Genomic DNA, 13,375 nt, shown 5'->3' with positions numbered 1-13,375 from the left:
AGATGGCTGAGCCAGGAGTTGGTCCCTGCAGGCATGTGTCGTGTGGCTTTGGATATTTGTCTTTTCAGGCCAAAATAAGGCAAAAAAATTTACTAGCTAAGTGTCATAGATTTAACTTCTGTCCTCATTCATATTGCTAAGCATTGGCTACAAAATATCCATTCATGCCACTTAGCCAGTAGATGGACAAGATGTCGTGCATGTAAGAAGGATACTTGAAATGAATGTGAGCATTTTCTTGAAGAAAATGGTTTATTCATTTTATTAGGTGGGTTATTAGGAAAGAATAAAGGAGAATGTATATACATATATGTAAAATATACTCCATGACAAAGGTCATTGTTGGCTATATTTGTATTAATATTGTGTATTAATACTATGGTGCTACCTAAAATAAAAGAGCTCCTGAGATATTAGTGCTGATGGTAGGACAAATAAGGTCACTGTGGAGCTAAACTGTTAGGCTGCCCTTTTCTGTATTTATCACAGAAGTTGCTGCCTGTGTCCTGTCCCCATTGTACAGCTGAACTGTCTGCATTGCCTGAGGCACACAAGGAATGGGGCAACAGGGAGAGGCACAACTCCTCTCTTCCCTCATCCAGAGCTTTGATGTGGAGTCCATGCATTGCTTCAGTCACAACAGCAGGTCCCAGAATCCAGCTTTAGAGGCATCTAAAATGTTATCCCATTAATCACAGGCCCATCTCCTCACTGTATTGATTTTTTTCCAGTAATAGATGTGGTACTTGCTGGCTTCTTCACAGGGTGAGCTTTATTCAGTTTTGCAGCAATTAGATCTCACCACCATCCTTGTTTTGGCAGAACATTGTGTCATCCAGTGCTCCCCAGGCAGCATGTGTGGTGGCGATGCTGCTGGTTTATGTTTTTGCAGCATCTGTGTTGAATTTCCATAAAGTGTAGATGCTGGGTGAAGCTGTTTTGGTCACTGCTGGGGGCTGAGGGTCAGCACAGGCACTGGGGACTACCTGCAGAAGTCTCTGGTCACTATGGCAACATGAAGTCACTCACCTCAGGAGAGCTAATTTATGGTGTCCTTACTCATCCAGCTCCAAGCACTTGCAAGGGGCAGAGGTGTGCCTCAGGTGTGCAAAGTGCCTGTGCCTGACACCCATGTGCAGGTGCTCACTGGCTGGGGACTTGGTGTGTGGTCCCTCCCTGTCCCCCCAAGGGACCCTTCTTGAGGAGCCCTGGTGCAGGGATGTCAGGCCCACAGTGCTGCTTCACCTCCACTGCCCTCATCTACAAGTGCACCTGAGTGCAGCACCCAGTTTTGGTGGGGCAGGGCTGCATGAAGCCATGGTTTCCACCTGCCCTTGAGCTGCAGAGCCCATGCTTAGCAGAGCCTGCAGCACTGCCCCTTTGCCATCTTGGAAATGCCACTGCTCTGGTCTTCTGCTAGAGTGTTAGCTATTGTCTATAGAGGAAACTCACTGTTTTGATTAAAAAAAAAAATAGGTGTTTAAGACTTTTCTATACAACTTTTAAAAATTCCTCCAAAACTAAACAAAAGCAAAACTAACAAGAACTAATTAAAATAGTTGGAAACTGCTAGCCCCAGAACAACACTGGGGAAGATGGATAGGTTTACGGAAACCAGAGTCAGCACCATGCTCTCCAGGGCTGTGAAATCTAATGAGACTTTTTTTTCACCTCTAAGACTTATAGATAAAGATGAGCAAGTAGTGGAATATGCAGACTTCTCTTAGTTTAGGCTTAAATAGAATATCTCCCATTTTTGTTTTTATATGTTTCCTGCTTTGTTATATTTTAAAGATCTTCCAAAAATACCTTCATCTCTGTGCAGGCATTAATGTTCTTTTGTGAACACTCCTGCACATCTTTATAAAATCTTTTAAAGATGTCAATTTACTAACTCTTTCTCTTAAAATATTAAGGTGTTGTAGTTGACAAATTCTTAATGGGGCAATGAAAATTGAATATTTTAGATTCTTACTAGGGTCTGGAAGGCAATAGATTTCTACTCGACACCATTAATTCTCCATGGCAATGCATTTGATCCTTCTAGCACCCTATATGCTAGTAAACTCACCCCCATGAGTAGTATATTTGACTTACAAAGAGTACATGCACAGGAATGAGTTTGAAGTTCCAGACCATAATTTTCTATGGTGTACTTTGGCTTATCAGTTATGAAGCACTTTAAGGGCCATCTCAAGAATGACTTCTGAAATCTACTGTAAGCTACTTCAGGTGCTAGATTTCTATCTCCACACTCTCTTTTGCTCCCACTGCCCCTCATCCAATTAGTTCAATATTTTGAATTGCATGTGGTTTATACTCCTTTGCCACCCATATTCTCTCATGGCACAGGGAAAGAAAAAGAGAGAGGTAGGATTTATGAGTTAACCTACAAAGAGAACTCAGAAACAATCCCATCACTGCTCAAGAGTACAACAGAGAAGAATACAGAGCAGGACAGCAAAGTAGAGAGGGAAACAGTGGAACAGAATAACAAACCTCAGGAGGCCCAGAAGGATGTTTTCTCTCCAGTATATGGTGAACTGCATCCCACAGTGAGGAGAAATTTATGCCAGAGGATTAGAGATGACCAGCTTAATTCACTCTCCAGTAAAATCTCATAGAAACCTGGGTGTCCAGAAGATATTAAGCTCTTACAGTTTTTATAGAAACCTGATTGGTGGACAGTGAAGAATGGTCCCATTGTTGTCTGATTTAAGGTAAGGCTGCTGAGTGAGCTCAACACTCACCCTCTGCCTTTGGCCTCCTGGCTGGCACTGAAGGCATGTACTTTCAAGCCAGTCCCTTTCCATTCTGTCCCTTGCCCCTTTAGAAATTATGTGACTTGCAAAGAAAATAGAAAATGCACTAGGGAATATAAGAATAAATATAAGAAGGTAGCATGTGTGGGAGAAGCTGGAGGTATAAGGGGATGAGATCTGGGATAAAGGACAGAAACCAGGACAGAGACTAAGAGTGCAATGGGGTTCTACAGAGACACCAGAACTCTGAGTCCGCTTCTAAACTTCTACTTATTACTTGGTGTAAAGGTATGGGGCGGGGGGGATGGTGATATAATCTTTTATATTTAATGGCTACAAAAAAAAAGTTGGAACTTCCAAAAAGACATTGCTTTTGGAGGACTGAGTAATGAGGCCAAAGGTTTTTCCAAGAATAGGTATCTTTTACATAGGTCCAGCTGGCTTAGATTTGTCTGATTTTTAACATCATTCACTGCAGTGCTGGAGGTCTCTGCTCTCAGGAGCTCATGACTGAAAACACAAATGCTGAGCTAAGAGAAATGAAAGAGTTAGAGAAACCAAATTAAATGGAATTTATTAGTAGAGAAAATTAATAGAGAAACCAAATTAAATCTTTTTTGATTGGTTGTTTTGCCAAGTATTTAAAATCAAGGTTCTTTGGTTGGTTTTGTACAGCTCTGTTCAACAAAATTTATCTTACCCTTTTCAATACCCCAGTCAGGTCTGAAAGAACTGTATAACAGTAACAGGATGGCACACAAAGTAGCCATTTACTGCCAAGATGGAAATTTCAAAAGAAAATAATGCCTGTGCTGAATTCAGCTCTCTTATAGTTATTTTCTTGTATTTAGCTACTTATGGCAAAAAATAAACTGCAATTTTATGGGATCTGTGAATTTGGTTGCTGAGCATATCTGAAAGTCAGAGCATATATTTAGTACTTATAGATATTCAAAAGTGTTCTGCTCAAGGACTCCATGTTTAAAAATATTGGACAATATACACACGATCACATAGGGATGGAAAGAATGTTTTCTAACAAATCTTTAGTCTCTGAAAAATCCAATACTGCCAAAAAAGATTTCTATAAAATCCAAATTCAGTTCGTTCTTGAAAAGCTGTCTTGAATAAGAGGATGAGACATGATTCACACTCATAACTCAGGCTTCAATAACCATTCTAATTGAAAGGTCTTATGGTAATGTACTTACAAAGTCTTTGACTTATAGTGCTTTTCAGCTGATGATGTGCTTATAACAAAGCAAACGGGTAAAGAGCATGGATAAGTTGGTTTGGGGGAGTTTGAAGTGTTCATTTCCCATGGGTGTCTGTCTGTGACAAAGGCAATGAACCACATTTACTGCTCTCAAACTAACTCATTCTGTGAGGAGAAAAAAGCAGGCAAATGAGCTCTATCAATTGGTGCTGACAGCACCAAAACAGTTTTGATGGTTTGCCCACTGCCAGAGGAATGGCCTAAGCCTCTTTTTCTAAAGTTTAGTGATAGAAAGCTTGCTGCTATGGTCAGCCCCAGTCAGTAAGATATTTTTGGTTGCATGCGTCTCTTTCAGGTTTTCTCTATGCATCAGAAAAGTAGTCAGAGAAAACAAATTCATTCAAGAGTAAACACAATAGAGAATTTATACTCTTTCCCTCTCTCCATGGTAAATGGCCTTTATGACCTTATGTTTCAGACCATTAACACTGAAAGATTTTAAACAGTCTAATCACCCAGAAGGTTAACTAAGTCAGCTTCATCCTATGCTTTTTCTAGTCATAATGTTAATATGCGGCTTTTTTTTCTTTCAGGCTTTAGCATGAATAAACTGAAATAATCAGATAAAGTTCAGATTTTCCATACCTTCCAATTTGTTTTAAGGAAAATCGATTTCCTTAATTGCAGTTATTAGTTTTTCTGCCAGATGCTGTGGCAAATCGGAATATGCAAGGAAATGACAGTGTAATGGATGTAAAGACTTGCCAGACAATAGTGTATAATAATGATAATCGGTGGTGTGAGCTGCTCTCAAAAATGTTAAGCAAACCTTTTCCAGTCAGGATCTCAGCCCTCACAACAAAACTAGTATTCTGGTTAGGCACAAGTTAAAGGGCTCGGCTTTCTTTTTCTCTATTTTTATTATGGCTTTCACTGATATTACTCAAATACCAGTCTGTCTCGGAGTGACTCTTCAAAGTGCCCAGGTTGAAGTTGACATGAAGTAGGAAACAGAACAAAGCCATACCAGGTAGTCCCAAGGACATAAATCTGTTCTTCATTCATAAAAGAAAGTTACAGAAAGGAAACCTCTAAGCCAATTCTACATAACTGAATGTATGAGGAAAAGAAGAAGACAAGTAATCAGTGAAAAAAAACCAGCTAACCAGATCACACCAATTGTCCTTCCTTGGAAGTATGAACTTGCAGAGCTAAAGTAGATCACAATTGCAAAAATCTCTTTTGAACTATTGAATGCAAATTACAGTAAAGTACGCAGGGAAATATTTACAAATGACAAAGCTTGGAAGTTAGATTTAGGACCTCAAAAATATTATTCCAAACAAGATATTTGTGGTTTATTGTCAGGTAATTTTGCCAGTGGGAATGATAAATATTTTATTTTTTAAATAATCACTTAAAAAATTCTCCAGCTCCAAAACACCCAACTTAATGAATATTATAAGCCCTTCTTGAAAGAAAAATATTTTATTTCTAATTAACAAGGAAAAAAAATTGGAGTTACTCCTGCTTAAATCACAATTTATCTTGTTTTGTAATTAATGCCTATAGTTAAAAAAATCAGAATATGTCCATTCTGTAGCATCTTTATTTCTAAGGGAAAGGATACTTGATTAGTACTGGGCATTCAGGTTAACAAATAACTTTATTTAGCAATGTGCCTGGTTACTGTGTACTGTCTGTTAAAAAAACTAGGTAATAAGATCAGCAGAAGTTGATAAAGTACTGGTTATTAAACAAGCAATGACAAAATATAATCCCAAGTGTGACAATATTTGAAAAATCCAGGGCAAAAGGATTTATGTGAACAGTTTAATATCAATGTAACCTAAAGATAAATACTAAATGAAATACACAGATAAAATTTGCTATGCAGAAAATGTTTTCTTTCATTTTAAAATAACAAGAAACAGCAAAAAGCACCTCTGCCTTCCCTTCCAGCTATCCTGTGGCTCTCATCTCATTGGTTTGGTGAGTTAAATAAGCACATGCTCTTTTTCAAGCAGCTGAGCAGTTTCTGTTTCAGAGGGACTATTGTCCCAAGAGGGTTCAGCAGAAACTGAGTTTCTTCCTGATCCAGTTCCTCTGGGCTTGCTGCCCTCCCATTGGAGTCACTGGAGATCTAAGCCCATTTTTTTTTTTAAATTTTTTTTTTCCCCTAGGAACTTGAAAAAATATTTAGGTAGCCTTTGGCCCACAGATTCAAACTCATAGTGTAAGAATTTCAAGTGCAACAGCAGTTCCTTCTGGGGAATAGCTCATCTCCATGATTTTTCCCATTCCTGCCCTGAGATTTTCAGGTGTGGGTGGTTCCTGCCCAAAAACTAGCCGAGTGCAAAACCAGGCAAATGGTAGTCTGTAACTTTGTCTCCCCAAGGGTCTGGTGCTGAAGTAGTGCTGACAACCCCTGGAAAAAAGACAAAAAATATTCTTTCATTTTTCTAGTGTGGAAGTAGTGATCTCCTTTTATCTGGTAGCATAGAACTGAAAAAGAGCAGATCTAGAAACCCGAGCGCAAACAAATCCACACACATTGCCCTGACAGGAAGCTCAGTCTCTGGGCTCTACCAGAAGATGTATGTAGCTGCTGGGTACAAGAGGAACAGGTTATGTTGAAGAATACTTCTAACCTGAATTTTATATTGAATTTTGCTCAGCTGATTTGTTGGAGACCCACCCACAGTGCCTCTGTTACCCTGCAGATGGGCAGGAGCTCCTGCTTCACACAAGGGTCTTGCTGGGGTCTCACAGAGCTGAGCTCTCAGGCACTGGATTTCACACCCAGCTGCCAAGATCCTGGAAGTGCAGAGCAAAAAATGAGAACACAACCAAGATTTCTGTTCACAGGATATTTGTTTATTTAGCTAGTTTGTTATTCCTACAATTATCTGGAATAATTGAGGTGGGGTTTTTTTTGGAGAGGGTATGACAGAGGTATGCTTTATAGTAATAAATCCTTATAGCCAAAACTAACGCCTTCAAGGAAAGGATTATTTCTTCTTTCAAGCATTGCTCCTCCACCTTACCCACCCCTCTGCCAAAAATAATTTTGGAAGCAGTATCCTAAATGACCATACATGCAGTACAAGCAATTTCAGATTTCAGCTGGCATCAGACCAGAAGGCTGGGAGATGTACAAAGCAGATTTGTAGTCTTGGTGCTTTGTATATGTTAACGCCTTCATGTGGGTTCTGGTGACACTTTGGGTTGGTTTTCTCTCCATCAGGCTTACTGCAGAGGAGTAGCTGAAGGGTGCTGGTACCAGCAAGGGGAGCAGGGCCAGTTCCTGCCCACAGCCCCATGGGGTGACTGCTGAGGAGCTGGAGAAGCACCACATTGAGCAGGACATCCTCTGCTCTGGGGCTGCACAAAGGGCAGCAGGCAGCAGGCACACAGCCAACATCCATGGAGGTGAGAGGGAAGTCCTCCTGGAAAGCCAAAAGGAACAGGCACAGTATGATTCCGAGAAGAAAGCTTTAGAGTTGGATGAAAGCACTCCAGAAAAAATTAGTACAATGAGTGCAAGAGAGTTTTGTTTATAAACCCTTTTACTTTTGGTTCTATCTTGCCCAGTCACTTCAAGTGCTTCTCTATTTATTAATTTAGTGATGGTTTGGCAGTGTTACTTGAACTTGAGAGTCTTAAATGAGTTTTCCAACTTAAATTATTCTACAATTCTAATAATTTATATCCTAATGAGACCCACCTTTTTTAGTTTAGAAGCCTTTTGATCTTTCTGGGAAGTTACTACTGGGAAAAATAAATCCATTTAAAAATGTCAACTAAGTCCCATCACATTCCATTACTCCAAAGTTTCAAATAGTTTATTTGGATGTTAACATTATAACTTTGAATTTTGAACACATTTCTGTAAGAAATATTTCTATTCCCTTGGTTATGGTTTTGATGTTTCTTTTTATAGGATTCAGATAGAAAATTGATTCTGATTTATTCTTATTTATTTTGAAGAGACTGGAAATTCTATACAGTCTTGATTTACCCTAGATTTCTGTGGTCTTTAGTAATTTGACCTAAAACATCTTAGGACTACAGAAGAGAGAAGATACTGAAGGTGGTTAGATTGCAAATGGAAGATATCAATCAGGATATCCCAGTTATGGTGACTGAAACCAGTTCTAGGGAGAGAAAGAAATGTTTCTGCTGTGTCTTTCAGGTGCAGGCAACTTTGTGCAACTAAGAAACCTGAAAGTTATGCTTGTCTGTTAATTTAAGAAAGATTGACATATTTCCTAATATTTCTTGCTAGGTGACTTGTTTTCTTGACAGTTTCCAAGACAGAAATTAAACAACATCTCTGTGCACGCAGTTATAGCAAACCCAGAGACCTGGTGGCATTCAATCTTTACTACTGTTGTTATTACAACATCACTATAAAACTTGTAAGAGCTGGCCCAGGATGGGGGGCCCATCAGCCAGATGCTGTACAGAAGGAGAATAAAGAGATGGTCCCTGAGACTGAGCACATCAATACCTGGAGAAAAGGCTATAAAGCTTTGGAAGTTCTGGAGTGAATCGTTTGTGGCAGAGAGCATCATGCTGTGCCTGTAGCTAACACGGTTGCTGCTGTTTTGTTACTCAGCTGTGGGAGAGAGAGTAGAAGGGCGAGGATGCCATTTTCTGTATTCTGGGACAGAAAAAAGACCAGTGCTGATCAGCCACTGAGCATCAAACCAAGGTCAGTGCGTAATGAGAAACACAATGCAGACCCTGAAATGAGTGTGTTATTCACTTACCATAAACAGAACAAGAGGCTATCAAAGGTAAGGGAAGAATTAATGAACTATTTTAGGCTGAATAAGTATTTCTGCTTCAGCAACAGCATTTCAGTTTTAAAAATCAGCAGTTAAGAGCAGAGAGAAACACCTTTGCTGGGACCAGCTTTTTGAAGTAATACCCAGCTGGATGCTAGAGACTTCCCAAGGAGAGGATGCCTGGTAGTGACCTTTTTTTTTAATCTCTGTTTTCTACCTCTGTCATATTATCTTTCTAAATTGGTTTAGTGTTTCCTGTCCTACCTTGGAAATCTTGGGAGAGGCTACTGCAGTTAATTAATCTGTCTCTAAATTAGCAGGCTCTTGCACCCCATTGTTAGAAGCTGCAGCACATCAAGTCCTATTGTCTCAAAGAATTGGAACTCCTAAAAGTTTGATTTTTTTTCCTAAGCAGAATATTTTTCCCAGCAGGATAAAGCAATATTTTCTCAGATCCTTTAATATTAGTTCCTTTATGATCATAATAAGCCTTTTTAAGACATAGGTAAAAGGCTCTGTTGACTCTAGAGAAACAAAACATATGTTCTGCCAGAATTACAAAAACCAAATTTTAAAAAGGATTTAGCTGTTTAAGTGTAGTTATGATTCTTAGGTGGGATTTGCTTTTTCTGGTAAAAAGTCGTCTCTTCCAAACTCCTAATCTTCTTCTTACATTTCTGCATTACTCATTGCACAGCCAAGTACAATAAGCTAATGAATTCTACAGAATTCTTTCTCATCCTAGCAGGAACAAAATAAAAATATTTGCAGAGAAGAGGTGCAATACAGTGATGATGATTATCCCAAGCAGAAATGGCCAAACTCGCTTCTGGTTTCTGGACAATCAAATATAGAATTACAACAGGATAATTCAGGTGCACAGTTCTGCCAAGAATTTCCTTTAATTGAATGTTACTTAAGAAAAGCAAATTTACAACAGATGCCAGTTAGAGCTAAAGAGAAGGAGATTATGTAGTGAGGAAACCTTAAACACATTAAGTTTGTGGCACATAACAATGGCATATTAAAACATTTTCTCAATTTTGTTGTATTAAAGCCATCTGTAATCACAACAATTTGCTGCCCAGGGGAATTCTGATAAGATTCTGTCAGAGCTCCTGAAAAGTGTGAGAAGCCTGAAGCATTTTGACCCAGGGCCTGAAACAGGTCTTGGGCACCCTGTTCTTTTTAGCTTTTATTTGGAGGGGCAGGCAATGTATTGACAGAAGTCCCAATTGTTCCACCAAGCATGGTTTTTGATCTTCAAAACCAAAACAAAGTCAGCACTGGCCTCATCCCCAGAGCACCTATACAAGGTACAAGAGAGGACCAGGGCTAGAAATCAGTATGCAGAGGGCTGCTGAAATAACCCAGCAGTCATGAAGAGTGAGGATCAATGCAAAACTTTTGAAGAAAATAGTACTATCCTGGAGTAGAGGTTCAAACTGGCAGATCCAGCAGGATTTTTGTGATCCTTAGCCCTCATCTCAGTATTTGCATCCTCTTAGCAGAGCTAGATTCATGCATGTACTGGTCCCAGCTCTTCTCACCTCTTTGTGCTGGGGACAAATGCAGGAGCTCTGGGTGGTGCCAAGCCCCTGTCCTTGCTGAGGATGGACCCACTGTGCAATGCAACAGGAACTCAGCTCACCAAAATTATCTCTAAATCGCTGGTCAAGTTGTTTGGGGGGTTTAATCCTTGATGTAAGCTCTCTGCAGATCCAAGTGTAAACCACTGCATAGATTGCTCTTGAGACTGGTGAGAACTTAGCTTTATTAGGCAATAGGGGTGTAAAAACTCTGGTATCAGCACGCAGTGATTGCAACAAATGGGGCCAGACATTTACCTGCAGTTCCTTTGGGTTTTCATTGTCTGTCACCTATTGTGACTCATTCTGCCAACAAGCTTTGTTAAGTTGCTCTATAATACCATACATGTGTGAAATCAGTTCTTACTAGAAATATACTCTGACAGTTCTAGTAATAAATCTGCTACTGGCTAGAGTATCTTAGTTGGTCATGTGGTCTTCTTTTGCTTACTAGCTTCCTTTTTCTGGGGATATTGAAACATGTTTAAGAGTGCATCACATGAGATTATAATTTCAAATACCTTTTATAATCATCTCATAATCACAAACTGAGAACATGAAGTAGTCCAGCCAGATTTTGGAGTCTCCTTCCTTGAAGGTGTTCAAAAGCCATCTGGACATTGTCCAGGGAAACCATCTATAGGTGGCCCTACTTGAGCAAGGGATTAGACCAGATGATATCTGGGGGTCTCTTCCAGCCTTGACCATTTTTTGATTCTGTCCTAAAATTCAGTTTTCATTCAGGCTTTAAAAATATACATAAAAATAAAATATGAAATAAAATACACCAACACACACACACACACACACACACTCACATATATATAATATGTATATAAAAATATGTATCTTTATAAAGAAAAATCTTTAGCATGATATCTCATCTTGATACCTATTAGATATAGCAAAAGTGATACAGAAAATTGTTGATTTTCAGCATGGAGAGTGAGTTACACTCTACAGCCACATTAATTTCAGTTTTCTGTATCTAGTTCCTGTTTTTAGCTAGTGAATTTCAGTAAAATGTTTTCAGCATGAATTTCAGTAAAGAACAGAATAAATTTATTTTTTAAAAAATTTCCAATTAATTTATTTACATAAAGAGCTATTATAGTCTATTATATTATATATAATATATCAGACTCCTTTTTCTTTTTATGCAATTACCATTCTAAAGTATTCCATCGTGTTTCTCAATAGACTTAAATGTGACAGTCCTGCCTAGACATTGTGCATCAGATATTTTTTCTGATTTGGTGGTGTATGGTGATTCTGGTTTTAAAATGTAAGTTACTGTTTCTGTCAATCTGTTCTGCCAGTGCTAGACATGAAATTTTAGAAGAATAATGTAAACTGGCATAGGCTTTTCTTTTTCTAAATACTACCTCCAAACAGAAAAAGAAATTACATGACCTTTTTTAACCACAACTTACAATTTTTTAATGGTTTCATTTTCATACTTGTGTGTGCACAAATGTTGTGTTGTGTGTGTATCATATTGATATATATCAATATATATATATATATATATATATATATGATGTTTATAGGTGTATATATGATATGATCATTAAATGGCTTAGTCATTTCCTGTCAAGAATTTAGAATTAATTTCGCTGTGTGTACTAGGAAAGCTGATAATGCATAAGGTGAAAGTCTGTGAAATCTAGTGTATGTAGTTTTGTGTTAATGGCATGTCTTTATTTTGATATCTTGTTCCTAAATAGAGGGACATGCACTTAGGATGCATCTTTGATTCTCTTCTGCTTTTCAATCTTGTCTATTTCCCATGCAAATCTAAATGGCAAATGGGATGATATAAGGACAATTGAGGGTTTTAACAGAAAATAAAAAGCAGACTTTGACCTCTTCAGGGATCTGCTTGAAAGAGTCCTATGAGATGAAGAGGAAGAAGAAGTTTAAGAAAGCTGGTTGATATTCAAGCTTAAGGGCAGTCTATACCAAAGCAGAAAGGCAAATGTGAGGAGACTTTCATGGACAAACAAGAACTTTCTGGCAAAGCTCAAACACAAAGGGAAGCCTACAGAAGTGGAAGCCTGGAGAGGCAGCCCAGAAGGAATATAGAAACACTGTCTGAACATGCAGGGATAGGGATTAGGAGTGCCAAAGCCCAACTGGAGTGGAATCTGGTTTGGGATATCCAAAGGCAAAAGAAGGGCTTCTTATAAGTACATAGGTGATGAAAGGAGGAGTAGGGAAAATGCATAGGGAATCTATTGAAAGGGGCAATTGTCCTGATTACATGGGACATGGAAAAGATATTGAAAACCTTCTTTGCTTTAGTATTTCCTAGCAGGTCCAACCTTCAGAAATGCCAGGCTCTGAAGGCCAGGATGAGAAGTTGGGACTCACAACAATGAAGGGTTGGCTTGCAAGATCACAGAATCGCTGAATGTTTTTTCTTTAGTTGTGCTAGTAATTTTCCACATTTCTCAGCCATGCCTGCAACTTTCTACTACTGTACTGTCAAAGACATACATTTAAATCTGATGATTGTCATGTTGAAACCATATAAAAATAGATCAGTTCTGCCAGTTCACTTAATTATTCTTCTCTGTGTGTCCTTTTTTATTTTATTTTAAGCAGCTGCTTTTTTTGTGCTTTTTGGTTTTTTGGTTGTGTTTTTTTTTGCTTGCACTGGTTTAGTTGTGCTTGTGGAAAGATTCTGTTTGGCCTCTCCTCGCCTTATATTCATTATTCTAAACAACTTAAGTGTGCAGAAAACATCGCGGGTTTTTGGTGTTTGAGTAAATCTCTAAGACATTTGCAGTGAAAGTATACATCATCCTTTAGCTTACCTATGAAAAAATAATTGGTTTTATACAAATGATAGAAGGTGGTGATATTTTGTATTACTGGAATGGTATTTTTCAGAAGTGCCTGTCATGTGCCTGTAATAATTTAGATCAAAGCCCTGAGCCTTTAAGTTTGACCTCTGCCTTCGGTCTTGATTTATATTTTGGTTTGGGATTTGGGTCTGTACAGAGAGCAAAT

The sequence above is a fragment of the Serinus canaria genome, chromosome 3 (genome assembly GCF_022539315.1).
Source record: "Serinus canaria isolate serCan28SL12 chromosome 3, serCan2020, whole genome shotgun sequence".
Taxonomy (NCBI): Eukaryota; Metazoa; Chordata; class Aves; order Passeriformes; family Fringillidae; genus Serinus; species Serinus canaria.
The sequence above is the reverse complement of the archived record's forward strand: the minus strand, read 5'-3'. Positions refer to the sequence as shown.